General features: G+C 38.4%; 1 non-coding gene across 1 annotated transcript; it reads right to left on the reverse strand.

Annotated features, from left to right (window-relative positions):
* Positions 1-7,414: 7,414 nt before the first annotated feature.
* On the reverse strand, positions 7,415-7,521 carry LOC145633491 (small nucleolar RNA R71). The gene has a single exon (XR_014112815.1). It is a non-coding gene; the product is annotated as a small nucleolar RNA R71 (small nucleolar RNA).
* Between the last annotated feature and the right edge of the window lie 11,821 nt (positions 7,522-19,342).

Consider the following 19,342-nt stretch of genomic DNA (forward strand, 5'->3'; position numbering starts at 1 on the left):
ACAGCCGGTCATGCCTTGATGAGTTTTATGGATGTTGTAAGGAGGGTGTTCCCATCATAGGGGATCCTTCTCCTAAGATGCTCATGGCCCTTTAAAAGCCTAGGACTTTACACTTTTTTAGGGTGTATTAGGATTTGAATTCCTGAATGTTTAGGGGACCTTGAATTAGAATCTATTCTATCATCACACTTTTTTATAAGAAACAAATAGGGAGTTGCCAATGAGTTTTAGGAAAACTCATAAACCTCGTTCATGCCTTTCTCCCATGTGGAGTTCATGGGATAATTAGCACAAATTGTAAGTTTACCCATACCCAAATTGGTTTACATAAACCAGAAATGAGTTCAGGAGCGAGGGTACTAAAATAACATTCCTTTAGGGGTGAATCGCTATCCTAGCCCTAGTGCGGCCTCTACTAGCTCTTCCTTTTTCACAATTTCATCACCAAACAATATATGCAATGTGATACCTAAAACTAAGTTAGTTGATTTTATTTACATTAATCACGTAGGAATTACATTGCAACGTCGTTATTCTTTATTTAATCAAATTCGTGAATAGGACAAGAAATAAACAATATTCGTCTTTGCTTAAGTGATCGACCAACAATTAATTATTCAATTCTAATCTTATTTAATGCAAGATACTATGTGGAATTTATTAATTAAACCTTTTAAGCTGATCAAGCTACACTAATTAATTAATTAAAGTTCTTTTAAGCAAGATTACTTCACCAAGTGGGTGGAGGCAGAGGCGGTTAAGAACATCAAAACAAAGGATGTCATCTCTTTCATCTGGAAGAACATCATCACCCGGTTAGGGGTACCTATGTCTATAGTGTTTGACAATGGCACTCAGTTTGAAACACCTCAGCTCAAAACTTGGTTGGGAGACCAAGGGATCTCAATTTGTTTTGTATCAGTCGGCCGACCCCAAGCAAACGGCAAGGTTGAAGCCTTCAACAAACTCATCTCAGACGGAAACAAAAAGAATATGAAAAGAGCCGATGGTTTATGTCGAAAGAGTTAATTCATGTCCTATAGGCCATCCGGACAACTACAAAAGGGGCAACCAATGAAACCCCATTTCTCATGGTATACGGTGTTGAACTCATCTTGCCCATCGAGCATTATGAGTCGACTCTACGTGTCATGCTATACGATGAAGAGGCAAACTGGGAGGCCATGCGGCTAGCATTAGACTAACTCCCGCAACGCAGGGGCAATGCCGCCTTGCGTCATGAGAATTACCGTCTGAGAATGACAAGAACCTACTGAGAATGACAAGAACCTACAATAAAAAAGTACACAAGCGCCCTTTGAAAGTTGGGGACTTTGTGTTACGAAAAATAGAGGCAATCGGTAGAGCCAATGAGCTTGGAAAGCTAACTCCTAATTGGGACAGACCCTACCGAATCTATGATAAAGTACAAGACGACACCTACCACCTGGAAACACTAGACGGAAGGAATCTGCCTAGAACTTGGATTGTAGATAACTTAAAAAGGTACTACTTCTGAGAATTGTAAATTTTTTTAAACATGAAGTCTATCAATAAAAAGTTGCCTTTTGTTTTCAATTATATTATTTGTTGCTTTATATTGCTTGAGTAATTTATCATACACCGCCTGTGAAATGCACAAACGGCCCATCTCTATCCATAAATGATTAAGCTAAGTTAAAAACTTAGTGGCTAAACTAATGTCGAAGTGACGAGAGGCTGATGACTGGATAATAAACTAAGGTTAAAAGCTTAGTGGCTATACAACCGTTTTGAAAAAGACATGAGGCCAATGGTCGGATGGTTATATATTTTATAAATTCGCCTGCTCCAATGTGAAATATGGAGTTCGACGACACCTCTACGGGTGTTATTGTCAAAGTGGGCATTCTATCGTTTGCTCTACAAACGCATGCAGACAGCAAAAATTGAACGACCTAATTTGTTAACTCATATCCATCTAACCAGAATAATCTAAAGAAAGACCAAGTTTTTGAAAAATCGGATGTCCAAAGACATCAACCAGTGACCGACAGATGTTCTTACTTAGATTATTTATTCAAAAATTATGCAGGTCCTCCCTATGGGGCAAAGGGACATTGAGCGTAATTGTGATGCAAACTCCCCTGTAACAATGGACGGATATGCACTTGGTTTGGAACAATCACTATTGTGATTGATTGACTTAGGAAACATCTCATACTCCTTAAAGTATCAAACGTTCCCAAGTCAATCAATCAATCTAACTTGAAACCAATCACACAGCCACCTAGGGGCAAGTACAGCCGGATAATTATTTGCCGCATGTTATTAAAGAGTTTGGAAAAAATTCAGTCGGTAAAATACAAACATACTTGACACACAGGCCGGAGAAAAAGAAGTAGGCATACTGCCGCAAAAAACGGAAGGGTGGCTGAACTAGGGGTGCTGAGTCTGCTCCGGTTAGTCCTGGCCGGCTAAGAGGTTCGCTTCGTGATCGGAGGTTGAATTAGGTCGTTGGGACTACTAACCCTAACCAAATTAGAAATTTATAATACCTAAACTTACACTAAACTAGTTAGTGGCAAGAAAAGGGTTGAACCCAAAAGGACTAAGTGTATCAATTTGTGCTAATTAGACTACTAGGAAAGCTTGTGAGATAGAGAGAGGTTCAACTAAACACAACTGAGAACAAATAACTAAAACTAGGGAAAGTGGAATCCAATTACATTAATACATTCAATAACATCATACAATTAGATGAAAATGATCTTGATTAGGAACAATCAACACATTTAACTCACTCTCGCACAATTAAGCATGTTAATTATCCTACTAAACTAATTCACTCTCATGCAACTAGCCTAGCAAAGGTATGGAAGAAATTAGGGTTCTCAACCAACTCACTCTCGCACAGTCGATTGAAAGCACAATTAAGAACATAGAATTCAATTAGCTAGAAAGGTTCTAATCCATAAAAGCATCATCCCTACACAATAATCAAGAAACAATTCCATACTAATCACAATCAATCATTCAATTTATTAACATAACCTTCATCCATTTCCCTAGAACAAAATCTAAGCTAACATAATGAAGAAAGACATGGAAAACAAGGTAAAATAAGAATAAAAACAAGATTAAACAAATAAACTAATTAATCTACTCAAATCAATAAACAAAAAAAACAAAAACTAAAAATTAAGAAAGAAATAAAGATGAGAGAAAGTTAGAAAATGCACATTGAATAGATGAGAAGAAGTTCCACAAAGTTGCTTCTTCAACCTCTCAAAAACTCCATTGAAATCCAAGCTTTCTCTCTCTACACTACTCCTAAACTAACCCTAAGAGAAAGAAAGTAAAGGCTAAACTAATCTAATCTAAAATAAAATGTTCATTGATAGTCTTTTTAGAAAATAACCCAAAGAGGGTATTTATAATACAAGCTAAAGTAAAATTAAAATAAAAGAAAGAAAACTAAAAAGAAATAAAAACTAAACTAAAACATTTAAAATAACTAAACTTAAAAACCAAAAAAAAAAAAAAAAAAAAAAAAAAAAACTTAAAATAAAATAAAATAAAAAGGAAAATGAAAAGGGAAAACAAAAACAAACCCCAAAACCCCCAATTCCCGTACAAACCCCACGATTTTAAATCAGACCCCCAAAACTCCTTCACTTTCGAATTCCTTGGCTGCTTCAATCTTGGGATGTAATCCCCTGCTTCACGCCACACCAAACTCCATCATCAATCATCACGCAACCATCATCACCGTTCATCAGCATCATCGCCATCTAGCATCCAAAATCGTGGCCGTCCAATTCTCATTAAAAATCACGTGAAAAGCTCGTGATTGACCCACGATTGCGTGCCCGTACAGAAGACGCACATAGGTCGCGCAAAGCTTCTGCCTCGAATCTGATTTAGGACTCCATTTTGTGCGCTTTCTGACAGGGTTGTGCGTCCGCGTTTGAGGCTTGAGATGGTGAGTATGGGTGTGACTATGAGGTAAGTAATTTAGTGGCTGCTCTGTTCGAAATCACTGCTCGCAGGTGGTTGTTGATGGTGGTTCAGTGGCGGGGAAATAGCCGCGGTTTGTGAGGGCTGAGAGGTGGTGTTGAAGGTGCAATTGGTGGTGGTTTGGTGAGTGTGTGACGGTGCTGTGTTGTGCTGCTATTGGTGGTAGATTGAAGGTTGTGGGTAATTGATTGGGTTTTGGTTGTTGATTTGCGTGGGTGAGTTGGGTGTTTGTTGCTGAGTTGGGAGCAGGGCAGTGTGGTGTAGGATAGGGAAATGGGGTGGTGTAGGTTAGGGTGGCAGCAGGGGTTGGCTCAAGTTTTGTGCCTCAAACCTTGGACCTCCGAACACGAATATGACTTCGAAACCCGGAACACCTACAACCAAAAACACGAGGGTGAATTGGAAGATAAAATAAAATAAAATAAAATAAGAAAAATAAAGTAAAATAAAATAAGATAAATAAAGTAAAATAAAATAAAATAAAATGCTAAAACTAAAGAAATAATAAATTAAATGAAATGAAATAAAATAAAATAAAATAAAACAAAACAAACTAGAAACTAAAAGAAAATAAATAAAATGAGAGAAGAGGGAAATTATTAACTAAAACTACAAAAATAAACTAAAAACTACTAAAATACTCAAAATAAAGATAAAAGACGAGAATAAGCAAATAAAAGAAATAAAGGACAAATAGGGTTAAATTATTGGAAAATAAGCCGAAAAACGACTCAATAAACACCTTAAAAGTGACATAAAAGTCACTTATCACTTCGCTCTACCTAGCTAGGACCTGATCAGTAGGGACTTGATCAGCTTCATCCTTATCCGTCTCTTCCTTACCATCCGAAACCTCATAACCTTGTTCCAAGGCCCATGATTTAAAAGGAGGCGGGGCTTGCTCATTCAAAACCTAAGCATCATACATCGCAGTGGCGTAATCGTATCTCAGTTTGAACACCTTAAAGTTGACGGTTGGGTGGAGAGGCTCCAGGCAATCCTCAGCGGAGCTTTAGTGTCTCGTTCGTTCTCATCCGGCTTTGCTCCTTAGAAATCTCTTCTTGGTGCTTGAACCTCATTTGAACAAGCTCAATCCCCAGCCGGCTAACATCCTCCCTTAGTTTAAAATTCTCCTTATCATCCCTCTCCAATGCTTTGAGGTTGGATTGTGTATTTTTCAGTTCCAGCTCAAGGTTGGACTCTCGGTTGTTGGCGAAGTCATTAGCAATCGTCAGGCTCATAATCAGCTCCTCCTGTTTTAACTCCACTACTTTAATTTCAATATCACACATAATTTTACCATATTCAGCAGAGTCGAGAGCTTGAGTGGTGATGTGTCTATTTTATATAGTATTTTACCCCCGTCCCTTGGTCATAATTAGTAGTGTTTTTGTCTCTTTAGAGCCACTTTTATTACTAATTGGTGTTTTCTAGTGTTTTCGTAGATTTGGTTGACTTTTGCAGGGATTTGCACTTTTGGAGCATTTTCCCGAGATATTATGGAGCAATCACGAGCATTGAAGAAGCACGACCAGATTTTCTAGCCCAAGGCCGGTTAGAGCCATCGAACAAGTGATTAAGGGCTCGGTATAGGTGATACCGGGGCATTTGGACCAAGTATTCAAGACTTGAAGAGGAAACCCAAACCCGAAGAATTGGAGCCTAATCGTAGTCCAATTAGTGGCCCAAGAGAGCCGCCCGGCCAAAAAGGCTGGCGCCCAGAGGCGCGCCTGGCCGGGCGCGAGATTCAACCTTGGAGGAAAAAGGCGCGCCCAAACAGGTGGTGCCTCGCCCGATCGGGCGCGTGTTATTGTTAGGAGACGATTAGCGTCGTTTAAGTTTGTTTTAGTTTAGGATTTGTACGGAGCATAAATACTCCTCCGTAAAATGATTTTAGCATCTCTCTTTTTCTTTTACTCTCTTAATTATTTTCTTAGATTTTCTCTCTCTACTTAGCTTTTAGATTAATTCTTCCTCTTATACTTTTGTTCTCTACTTTATTCTTAATTCTAGATTTATTTTGGTAACTATTTCTCTTCTCTTAATCTTAGTTGTTTATTTTATTCTTTTGATCATGTCTTACTTTATTGCTTTGATTAGTTTAGTTTTTATTATGTGTGAGTAGTTCTATTTCTAGGGTTCATAGGGATCCATAAATAATATGAAGGGGTAAATTATTGTTGTTAATTGTCAATGCTAGATTAATTTCCTATTGATTGATTTAATGCTCTGTGACTAGATTAGGCCCGATCTTTTATGCACGAGTTTGACAATATTGATTCGAGATTCGACAGATGAGAATTGATGTTTAGGTCTAGTTTCAATAGGCAGGTTAATTTATAAATGATTAAGTCGAGATTCGAAAGATGAGATTTAATACCGGTAAATTAATTGTGTGATTATAATACGTAGAGAAAGCCCTTTATAATCTGATTAATGTATGCATTGATGAATGATTATTTTATTCTACCCTGGAATATTATTTACTGGTGAACCTATGCCCTAGATCATTTTATTCATTGTTTTCTCCCTACTCTTAATCTTCGTAGTTTAGTTTCATATTCAAATTCACATATTGGTTACTTTATAATTTAGATTACATTAGTTAATTAGGAATAGAAAGACTTGTTTCTCTGTGGATACGACCCTACTTCCCTATCTAAATTAGTTAGAGGATTTAGGAATTACTTTTGGTTTGGGGATACGACTTTACCCTGTCAAAATTTGGTGTCGTTGCCGGGGAAACGGTTTTATTTTAGTTTCTGATTATTATTGTAGTCTAGGTTATTTCTTTTTGTCTGAAAGAACGTTAGTTCTTTGAGGCAAATCTCATATTTGCTTTTAGTATTTTTTGTTTATGCCCAGGTGTTCCAGATCAGGGTACATCCCATTCGATCCTGAGATCGAACGTTCCTTCCATAGACAGAAAAACCTTTACAAGCAAATCTTGGCGGACTCTGGTGATAATAATAATCACCGAGATCCTCTAACTGGTTCTAGCGATTCAGAGGTATCATCAGATCCAGAATTAGAGATGACGGCTCCAAAGAAGCTTAGTGATTACTCACAACCAAAGCTTACAGATTTTCCACATCCCACTCCCACTCCGGCTCTTGATGTGGTACAATTTGAGATTAAACCCCAATTTATAACGATGATAGAGAGGAAGCAATTTAGTGGAGCTAAGGGTGAAGACCCAAATCTTCACATTGCCGACTATTGTCAATATTGTAATACCATCAGGCAAGATGGGGTCACACAAGACCAAATCAGGGAGATTCTCTTTCCTTTCTCTTTAACTGGAAAAGCTAAATTGTGGTTTAATGGACTAAACAGAATTGCACTTGGTATAATTGACTGGGAAACTCTTGTTTTGAATTTTTATAGCAAGTATTATCCTGCAGAGAGAACAGCCGTACTACGGAGTGCAATTCAGAACTTTGCCCAAGAAGCCGATGAATCTTTATATGAGGCTTGGGAGAGGTTCAAGGACCTACAAAGAGAATACCCCCATCATAATTTAGCACAATGGAAGTTAATCCAAGCCTTTTACAATGGCATTGGAAATTCATCTAGAATAATTTTAGATTCTGCAGCTAGTAGGAGATTTATGAATCTTAATGTTGATGATGCAGGTTAGGTTATTGAAGATATGGCGATACATAATTCCCAATATGGGAATCCTAGAGGCTTTGCTAACAAGGGGAAGCATAGTGTTGACTCTGTATCCATTTTGCAAGCTCAATTGACCTCTATCTGCCTAAAATTAGATAATCTGAGCACTGCTAATGTAGCTAATGTTTCTGCGATTAATAATAATGCTAATGAGACTTTCTCTGAAAATTGTGGAATTTTAGGTCATTGGGAACAAGATTGCAGGAGTTCCGTGGAGCAAGTTAATGCCTTCCAAGCTTATAGGCAAAATAACCTATACTCCAACACCTACAATCCATGGTATCGGAATCATCCGTACCCTTCCTACCGGAGTACTAATGTTCAAAATCCACCACCACAAGAACCACAGGCGCCACAACAACAGCAGTAGAAATATTACCATCCCAATGCCGGCAAGAAGAACCAACCACAACAACCCTCCTTATCTTCCGATCCTGCTCTTGTAGAGATTAGAACGATGCTGGTCAATATGCAGAAGCACATGGAGAGTAGAGATGCACAAATTGATTCAATTCTAGCACATAATAAAATTGTAGATAATCAAATTGCGCAACTTTCCGCTACTCTGCAAGCTCGCCAACAGGGAGCTTTGCCAGCACAGCCGACCAGGCCTATAGATCAAGCCTATGCAATTACTCTAAGGAGTGGTTGTTTTATTAAATAATGCTAATCTTGATTCCGTTAAACCTTACAATGTAGCTAGTAGCCCTGCAGGGCTAAAGCATAGTACTAACATATCTAATTCTACATTGCAGGGTACGACTCCAGAGAAGATGGCCACTCCAGATAAGAGCAATAATGTTTCAAAGCCAGTTATCAAACTTCCATTCCCCAATCATCACTTGAAGACTAACTTGGATAAGCAGTTTGGTAAGTTCCTGGAGATGTTAAAAGATTTGAAGGTAACAGTTCCCTTCACTGAATTAATCACACAAATTCCTTCATATGCAAAATTTATGAAAGAAATATTGACAAGATAAAGGTCTATTAGTGAGGTAGAGACAGTAGCTTTCACTGCAGAGTGTAGTGCCGTACTTCAGAATAAATCTCCACCTAAATTAAAAGATCTGGGTAGTTTTTCTATCCCTTCTCATATAGGCAATCTAATGATTGATAATGAATTGTGAGATTTGGGTTCTAGCGTTAGTGTCAAGCCATTATCTGTGTGTTCCAAGTTGAACATGGGTAAATTAAAATCTACTAATATTACTCTACAAATGGCCGACCGTTCTTTCAAGTATCCCTAAGGTGTTTTAGAGGATGTCCCCGTTAGAGTAGGTTAATTTTATATACCTGTTGATTTTGTTGTTCTTGATATGGCTGAGGATATGCAAACCCCAATTATTTTGGATAGACCATTCCTCAACACTGCAGGAGCAATCATAGATGTGAGAAGTGGCATGTTAACACTATCAATAGGGGACGATAAAATTATTTTTAATCTTAATAATACCCCTAAAATCCCCATGACATAGGAGAAGTGCTTTAGTGTTAATGTGGTTCATAATTATTCTGACAAGCCCGAAGCTCTTGAAAAAGATCCCTTGGAGGCGGTATCTTGTGTTGCATCCCTTTCACATGAGATAGAGAAATGGCAGAAGGAAGTTGATGCAATAGAAAGAGCCCTCTACATTGTCGGTCTTGGCTCTGAGGACGAAAAGGTGGAATCAATCAAGCAAGTTGTGCAATTTGAGCCTACGGTAAGTGTTCCGCCAGATGGAGTTGCAAGTGTTGAATGCAATGACAATTCGAAGCAACCCTCGATCAAAGAAGGATCTTTGGTGCGTAGCATTGAAGAACCCCTAACCAAAGTTAAGGAGGATCCGCCAGATAAGGTGAATTGGCGTCCCAAAGGGCATGTTAGGAAGCCGCATCATAGCCAAAACACCGCTCGACCGGGTGAGAAACCGCCCGATCAAGCGTTAGGCCAAGGATCCTAGCTCTTGTACTTGGTAAGAAGGTCGTGCGGGACCTAGATAAACCAGCGCTTTGCGGGACGCAGCCCGTATTTTTAATGTTTTTTTAGACTAGTTTTTTTCTTTCTTTTTCTTATGGGAGGAGAGATGAGGGAATTTAATGAGTTTTATGAGTATTTGTACAGTTTTGAAGGAAAAGAGTTAGCAAAAAAAAATGAAGAAAAGAAGAAAGCAAAAAAATCGAAAATTGGCCTCGGGCCTGACCGGGCGAAGCTCGCCCAACCGGGCGTGAGAGCTAGGGTCCAAAAATCGAGTGTTTTTGCCTGACCGGGCGATAGGCACCCAACCCGGCGTGAAACTCGTCGTATACGGACATCTTTGTCCGCCCGATCGGGCAAGACTTGCCCGACCGAGCGCGAGAAGAAGCGAAAATTACATCATCAGATAGCCCGATCGGGCAAAGGGCGCCCGACCGGGCGCGAGAGTTGAGGAAAATCGGGCTATTACATCGCTCTATCAGGAGAATGGTGCCCGACCGGGCGCGAGAACCATTCAAATAAAACGCCCAGATCGCCTGAACGGGCGACAGACCGCCCGACCGGGCGCGAGATGCACGTCCGCTTCTTCTTCTTCTTTCTTTTTCTTTCTTCCTTCATTTCTTCTTTCCTCCATAATTTTCTCTCTCTAAAACTTAAATTTCCTCTAACTTCTCTCTAAGTTTTCTCCTTCATTCCTCAACCAAATTCAAAACTTTTTACATATTTTTAATCCCCTCTTCATCCTCTACATTTCTATATCAAAATTTTCGAATTCAATTCAAATAAATTTACATACCCATTTTTACCATGGCTTCAACGAGGGCTCGGTCTATTTTCGGTAGGAGTTCTAGTTCGAGAGAGGAATACGATCCTGATTTGCAACTCCCGTACTGGCCGACGATCCGTATCGCTAGCCAGAAGCAAAAGGAGCGGCTAGAACACCTAGTCGAGCGCGAGGTAATTCCTTCACGGTGGTTACACCGCCCTACTTTAGAATCGTATGATTTGTATGATTTTGTGAAACGATTTTTAAATGACATAGGCATGAGAAAATTCATTGATATGCACTATCCTACATATCGTGAATTAACCTGTGAATTCTTGTCTTCTTTAAAAGTTGTAAATAGTAGAAATGGGCCGAATTTAATTTTTAGGTTGAACAATAGGAATATTAGTTTAACTTATGTAGAATTTTGTAAAATATTTGAATTAAATTCTGAGTTACCTCATCAATGGCATGCGGACTATAAAATGGGTGACATTTATTTTGCTTTGACTAGTTTGCCTACTCCCGACCCCCAACATGCTAGTACCAAACCTATTCATCACCCTATCCCAAAAATCTGGCAAAGATTTGCGGGTTTGTGTTTTTTAGGTAGGAACGAGCCCCCATAACGCCCAAACTAACGAGTTAGCTGTTATAGGTCACTATGTGTATGGGTTTGGGAAATTGAACATAGGTAGGTATATTATTCACCATTTGAGAAGACATGCCAAGGCCAGTACCTAATCTCGCACCCCCATTCGTATAGGAGGCCTTTCATTAGAATAGCAGTGAAAAAGGTCGGCTTTGTTAAGGATGGACCCCACCAACTGACCAACTGTGCACCAGATACCTATATGACTGCTAGGTATTTTGAGGAGTTGGGGTGGGTATGACCGGATAGTGAGCAGACACCCTTCTGGTGTATTAGGACGGGGACCGAGCATCCTTTGCCCATTTTTCCCCTACCCAGTCCTAACTTGACCGCCTTTCCCCCAGGGCAACCATCCTACACGTATGACCTATTAGTTGCCAACGCTAGGGGACAAGAACCACCACCACCAGTTCCACCACCCCAGCCTCAGCCTTAGCCCGAGGTGGCGTTTTCTCCACCTCGCATGTCTCACTTCGTCTCTCATGCTGACTCTGACCTAGTTTGGGACCTTCAGAGTAAAGGTCAGGCCTTAAGACGTATCGAGCATTCCCACACTGACCTTAGGATGATGGTAGGCTCTATAGACCAGAGGTTAGGGTACCTGGAGAGGAACCAGGGTTGAGCTCTCTACCCTATGTACGATGATTATGCTTGTCGGGGCAACATTCTCGACGACGCTATTTACCCTGACTGGTTTCAGCCTCCACCCCAGGGATAAGATAGGGATCCCACTGCCCATGGTATTTATACTGACTATTCTGCCCCATGGGTACGGCCAGGACATACTTTTCGGGGGACCGGCGGGGGGGAGTTTTCATGCTGATTATTTTGGTGGTGGCTCTTCTGGTGCAGGTGGTGCAGGTGGCAATGGAGGTGTAGGGTTCGGCTCGATGGATGAGGATGATCGGGACTAGCTATGCTGGGCTAGTTCCCGAGCCAATGAGGACATTGTCTGATTCTAGCTTGGGGGAGATTTTGGATTAGGTATCTTTCTTTTTCTCTTTTCTTTTATTTTTGGTGTGTTTTCTTAGGTTAGTTTTATTGCTTTCTAGGTTATTTTTATTGCTTTTTTTTTTTATGAAAAAATACAAAAAAAAAATCCAAAAATACGTTCCAATGAATTGTAAATTATGCTTCCCTGTGCCCCTTACTTGAGAAAATTTTTTTGATTCTTGGTATATGATGATAAGAATTGTGGATTAGTTTATCATGATTTGATGTTTGATTGCCTTGAAACCCTAACATGCGTCAATTTTGCCCAACTACTTGTGAATATAGTGCTTGACTTGTTGATTTGGTTAGGAATGTGTGTTAGTTCCTGGTATGTCAATGAATTTGAGTATTGGTTTGCAACTATAAGTAATGTTTATATGATTCATTATTATGCACATTGAGGAGGACGAAAGCGTTCATTCTTTTAGGTAGCCTCCAGATGATTGTAGATACATTTGTTCCCTTCTTGCTACCCATGTTATTGCCTTGACTTTTTGTTGTTTATTAGCCACATTACAAGCCGATTTGCCCCGTTGGTTACTAGTCCCAAGCTTGGCTTGGGGGAGCTATTAGTGAGTGAGGTGAGGGAGTTTGTAGTGTGCTTGTTATTTGCACAATTTGGGTGGGTTTTTGAGAAGTTGTTTTGTTTTTATCATGTTTATTTTTGATAAGTTTGAAAGTTATATTTTCTTGAAAAAAATAAAGCATGATGTTATGAAAAAAAAAGAGAAGTTCAAGAAAAAAAAAAGTGAAAGAAAAAAAAGTGAACTTCAATAGAAAAAAAAAGGCAAAAAAGAAAAAAAGTGTTCAATGTTCAAATGTTCTAGTTGGAGGCTGATCAGAAGAAAAATATAAGAACTTCAATGAAAAATTCAAATTTGGAAAATAAAGTTTGTTTATTCACTCCACTTCTTCATTATTATATCTTATGAGTGATATTGTAAGTGTTGGGATTGTTTATTATGTTTGGAGTATATTGGGTTGATGTTATAGTTTGTTATGTAGGAGATGTTGATCATTATTTATTTTGATCACGGGCTTTATTAGGATTTGCTCCCTTAACCATAGCTTTTCTCTCACTTGTTCCCAAATGATTCCTACCCTTTACCGTAGCCTTACATTACAAGCTTTAAAGACCTTCCGACCTTTGTGCATAGAGTTGTATGAATGTGAAAGTGTTGTTTATCAATGCAAGTTATGATTTGACATATTTCGAGTCGACTAGTAGGTTGAGCGTTCATTGTTTTATACACACGAGAGTGTGAGTTGGGAGGGCATTGTTCACATAAAGGGGTTGGTTGGAGAGCGATCGAGTACATCTTTTACTCGCCACATAAATGAGAGTTGAGTGTGTGAGCACTAGTCTTGAATTCTATATGCTCTTGTGGTTTGCTCTATTTGACAATTGTTAGGGAGGAAAGGTAATTGGATGGATTTGATTGGTTGATTTTGAAGCATGTTTATTTGAATTACCCTGAATCGTTTGTGCTTGATTTTTACCTTTTGGGGTGAAGAATATTTATTGATTCAATGATGAGATCTTTGCTTAGGGACAAGCAAAGGTTTGGCTTGGGGGAGTTTGATGTGTCTATTTTATATAGTATTTTACCCCCGTCCCTTGGTCATAATTAGTAGTGTTTTTGGCTCTTTAGAGCCACTTTTATTACTAATTGGTGTTTTCTAGTGTTTTCGTAGATTTTATTGACTTTTGCAGGGATTTTCACTTTTGGAGCATTTTCCCGAGATATTATGGAGCAATCACGAGCATTGGAGAAGCCCGACCATATTTTATAGCCCAGGGTCGGTTAGAGCCATCGAACCGGTGATTAAGGGCTCGGTATTGGTGATACCGGGGCATTTGGACTAAGTATTCAAGACCCGAAGAGGAAACCAAGATTGACCCAAAGAATTGGAGCCCAATCGTAGTCCAATTATTAGCCGAGAGAGTCACCCGGCCAAAAAGGCTGGCGCCCGAAGGCGCGCCCGGCCGGGCCAGAGAAGCAAAGGTCGGCGCCCGGTGACGCGCCCAGCCGGGCGCGAGATTCAACCTTGGAGGAAAAAGGCGCGCCCGATCGGGCGGTGCCTCGCCCGATCGGGCACGTGTTATTGTTAGGAGACGATTAGCGTCGTTTAAGTTTGTTTTAGTTTAGGATTTATACGGAGCATAAATACTCCTCCGTAAAATGATTTTAGCATCTCTCTTTTCTTTTACTCTCTTAATTATTTTCTTAGATTTTCTAACTCTACTTAGCTTTTAGATTAATTCTTCCTCTTATACTTTTGTTCTCTACTTTATTCTTAATTCTAGATTTATTTTGGTAACTATTTCTCTTCTCTAAATCTTAGTTGTTTATTTTATTCTTTTGATCATGTCTTACTTTATTGCTTTGATTAGTTTAGTTTTTATTATGTGTGAGTAGTTCTATTTCTAGGGTTCATGGGGATCCATAAATAATATGAAGGGGTAAATTATTGTTGTTAATTGTCAATGCTAGATTAATTTCCTATTGATTGATTTAATGCTCTGTGACTAGATTAGGCCCGATCTTTTATGCACGAGTTTGACAATATTGATTCGAGATTCGACAGATGAGAATTGATGTTTAGGTCTAGTTTCAATAGGCAGGTTAATTTATAAATGGTTAAGTCGAGATTCGAAAGATGAGATTTAATACCGGTAAATTAATTGTGTGATTATAATACGTAGCGAAAGCCCTTTATAATCTGATTAATGTATGCATTGATGAATGATTATTTTATTCTACCCTGGAATATTATTTACTGGTGAACCTATGCCCTAGATCCTTTTATTCATTGTTTTCTCCCTACTCTTAATCTTTGTAGTTGTTTCATATTCAAATTCATATATTGGTTACTTTATAATTTAGATTACATTAGTTAATTAAGAATAGAAAGACTTATTTCTCTGTGGATACGACCCTACTTCCCTATCTACATTAATTAGAGGATTTAGGAATTAGTTTTGATTTGGGGATACGTCTTCACCCTGTCAAGTGGACCTTTGTTTGTCATCATTTACCTCGTCCTGCTTCCGCCTGAAGGGGTCTCTCAGCCCGTCTAACTTCATCATTGTCTAAGAGGGAGCAGGCGGCAAGTTAAACACTTGAATAAATATGAAAAGAATAGAAAGAATGAAGCATCATTTGAATGTTAAGTTACCTCATCCAGCAGACCCGATACCTTGTCGAAATCCACCACCTGCAATTTAGGCACTGAATTCTTCTCTGACCTAGTCAGAGACCTCAACATCCGCTTGGCAAACGCTTGTACATCAGGCGGCTCTGAGGTAACATCTGCACCACAAGAAGTACTTGGTGAGAAGGCAACATAATCGACATTCATTATCTGTCGACTGCTGATCGAACCTCCAGAGGGGCTGACCTGAGTCTTGACTCGCATAAAGTCAAGCAGCTAAGGGAGTTTAATACGAGTCTTACCTTGGGCCTTAGTGTTAGAATCCAACCCCTTTCTTATGTATTCTTCTTCCTTTTTCCTTCTATTTTCCTTATGTAATGTCTTTTAAGTCATTATTTTTGCTTTCTAGGCGCTAGGTAGAATTATTGTGTTACTGTCGTTGTAGCGTTCACTAGTAATTCTCTATGTATTCAATATAAAGTTCTTTAAGGAGCGAATGGTTAATGAATCATAGCTCCTTACCCCGTTGTTATTGCTTTAAGACTTGTGTGTTGTTTTAAGCCTTTATACATATTGTGCTTACCTTGTTTTAAAGCATCCCCCACCAAACCAAGAGACCCTCAAAAGACTCTCTCATCTTGTCGGTTCTGCTTGTGCCCGCTTTGAAGTATCGGTGTCACAAGCCCCGACTCCGCACTCGTTGTTGACGAGTGCTTCCTTAAGATACCTTGGGTCTGTGTTGCTGTGTGCTCACGAACCACTTTCATTCTAGGCTTACCTCCTTATTGCCAAAAGACAAGAGTGTGCCGCACGATCCGTTGTCAGAACTCTCAGACCGTGACAGTTGGTATAAGAGAGAGGTAGCTCGAAAAATGGTGCACGACGAGACCCCTGAATATTCATGGGAAGAATGACTTGCTTGGATTGAAGGCAAGTGGGAAGAGTGGGCTGTGCTGGGAGAAAGGTTACCCAACCTCGAAGATATTGTGATAAAATAAGCCGAGCAGATAGAGAGGCTTGCTTCGACGGTAGATGGGTTGACAGAACAGCTTAACTTTGTGCAGGGCTTAGTTGATGAGGCATAAAATAAATGTGCAACCTTGATGCATGCCTAAAGAGGGCTCGAGGGAAGTGGAGGTGCTAGAATAAAACCTCCTAAACCTCGGACCTTTAGTGGCACGAGAGATTCAAAGGAAGTTGATAACTTCAACTTCGACAAGGAGCAATACTTCCGCATATGTCAGTTGGAGGATGGACTAAAAGTAGATACTGCCACGATGTATTTAGTGGACGACACTAAACTTTGGTGGCGCACTAAGTATGCCGACATCCAAGCTAAGAGGACGTTAGTAGACACTTGGGAGGACCTAAAGGAAGAGTTGATGGCTCAATTCTACCCGAAGAATACTAAGGCCCCGTTCTTTAGAGCTGCTCTGCTCTGCTCTACTTTGCTCTGCTCTGCTCAAAAGAAATCTGCTTCGCTCTGTTTTGCTCTACTCTGCTCTATTTTCAAATAATAATTAATAATAACAATAATAATTAATATTCAATAATAATAATTAATATTGTGTTGATGATAATAATTTATTATTTTGAATAATTATAATAATTATTTATATTAAAAATAATTTATTATTTTGAATAATTATAATAATATTTAATAATTCAAACTATTAAGAATTAATATTTAATAATATTATTAATTAATAATTTCTAATAATTATAACAATTATTTCAAAGAAATAAATAATAATACTAAAAATTAATAACAATTTCATTTATAAAAATTTGATATATATTAGAATCACAATGTGTAGAAACATTTTATGTGGGTATTGATTGTTAGTTCATTGAGTTGAGTTATTTTTCAAATCTTTCCATACAATTTAAGAATTAAAAAAAAAGAGGTTGTTTTCAAGTAATACTTTGTATATCATTGTTATTTTTAGGGTTAAAAATATATGATTAAGACAAATTTTTAAGTAAAATCATTATTACTCATTAAATTATTTTATTTTAAAATTTTTGTGAAGTAAATATAAGTAAACTGTTGTCTTTTATTTTTCTACTATAACATATGTTGATATGGTACACTTATATTTATGTTTTCACTCACCTTAATCAATGGTATATGCACTTAATAATAATAATAATAATAATAATAATAATAATAATAATAATAATAATAATAATAATAATAATAATAATAATAATAATAATAATAACAATAATAATAACAATAATAATAACAATAACAATAACAACAACAACAACAACAACAACAACAACAACAACAACAACAACAACAACAACAACAACAACAACAACAACAACAACAACAACAACAACAACAACAATAATGATAACAATAATGATAATAATAATAATAATAATAATAATAATAATAATAATAATAATAATAATAATAATAATAATAATAATAATAATAATAATAATAATAATAATAATAATAATAATAATAATAATAATAATAATAATAATAATCAACAACAACAACAACAACAACAACAACAACAACAATAATGATAATAATGATAATGATAATAATAATAATAATAATAATAATAATAATAATAATAATAATAATAATAATAATAATAATAATAATAATAACAATAATAATAATAATAATAATAACAACAACAACATCATTAATAATAACATTAATAATAGTATTAATAATAATGTTGAAATCAGCTCTGCTCGGCTCTGCTTAGCTGAAGTTTAATTTGCTTTGTTCTGCTGACCCCTGCCCTGCTCTGCTCTACTCTGCCCGGAAGCTCAAAAGAACAAGGCCTAAGTTCATTACTCGCAACAAGCTTGCAACCTTGCAACACAAGACCTCCATTCGAGAGCATGTAAAAGAATATTCGGCGTGCATGTTGGAGATTCATGACATGTCATAGAAAGACCGTCTATTCAACTTCGTGCGAGATCTTAAAGATTAAGCCCAAATGGAGATATGGCGCTAGAAAATTGATACCTTGTCAGGTGCTATAGCTGCACCTGAAAGGTTGATGGATTACTCATCAGAAAGGGTGCCTAGCCAGAAGAAGGGAAACATTGGGTCAGCTCCAAGTACCCCAAAGAGTACTAGTCTTAATTCTCAGGCTAGCTTGAATAGTGTAGGGAGATATAGGAATGGGGGAGAGGACTCGCGGAAGAGTAGAGTCGTTGCGTCCACAAAGAGAGGTGGGTCCTCCGGCTCATCATCATGGAACAAACCTCTCACTTCCATACTCTGTCGTGGGCTGCATAAATAGTTCGAGTTGTAGCACAAGTCGGAAATAGACAGCCTCTAGAAGAAACTCTCCTCAATGTCCTCAAAACCTACCAAGGGGGATGACAAAGAGGAGGAGGTAGTCAGCGAAGAAGAACCCTCTAAGTTGGGGGCAGTGTACTATATGTGTGCATTGGGAAAAGAGACGTCAGGAGATAAGAGTCGAGCCACCAGCCTGATGTACGTAGATGTCTTGATTAATGGGAAGAAAGCCCGAGCGACGGTTGATAAGGGAGCTACTTATAATTTTGTCACAAAGCGTGAGGCAAACAGATTAAGCCTGAAAGCCATGCATAGTAGAGGTCGAATGAAGACCGTGAACTCTGAAGCACAACCGACGTGCGGGGTGGAAAGGAATGTGAACACTAAGATTGGAGAATGGAGTGGGACTCTAGACTTCACGGTGGCAACAATGGATGATTTTGACCTGGTCCTTGGGATGGACTTCCTACACACCAGTAAGGCTGTCCCGATGCTCTACCTAAGGTTTTTACTTGTGACAAGCCAACAACCATGCCTCTTGCGGACACACGCTCGGCTAAAGAAGGAAAAGAACTGAAAGGTCCCCTCCTCTCAGTGATGCAACTCTGTAGACACCCATTTGTGTCTCCCCAAAACCAAACCCAGTGATGAGTGCCTTTCACGTCGAATCATAATCGAATGAAACGAAAGTGTGGAAAGGTCTAGTGTTGCGGAAAGTTTTATTTCTTTTCTCTTCTCCCTGTTTTTGAAAACTTTTTTTTAAGAAAACAGCCAATCCAGTTTGGTTGGTCCATGATATGGGTCCAATAGTGGTGTAGTTGGATGGGGCTTGCAAAGACCTTTCCAACGATATATTATAAACCC

This window comes from Chenopodium album, chromosome 5 (assembly GCF_948465745.1).
Source record: "Chenopodium album chromosome 5, dcCheAlbu1.1, whole genome shotgun sequence".
Taxonomy (NCBI): domain Eukaryota; kingdom Viridiplantae; phylum Streptophyta; class Magnoliopsida; order Caryophyllales; family Amaranthaceae; genus Chenopodium; species Chenopodium album.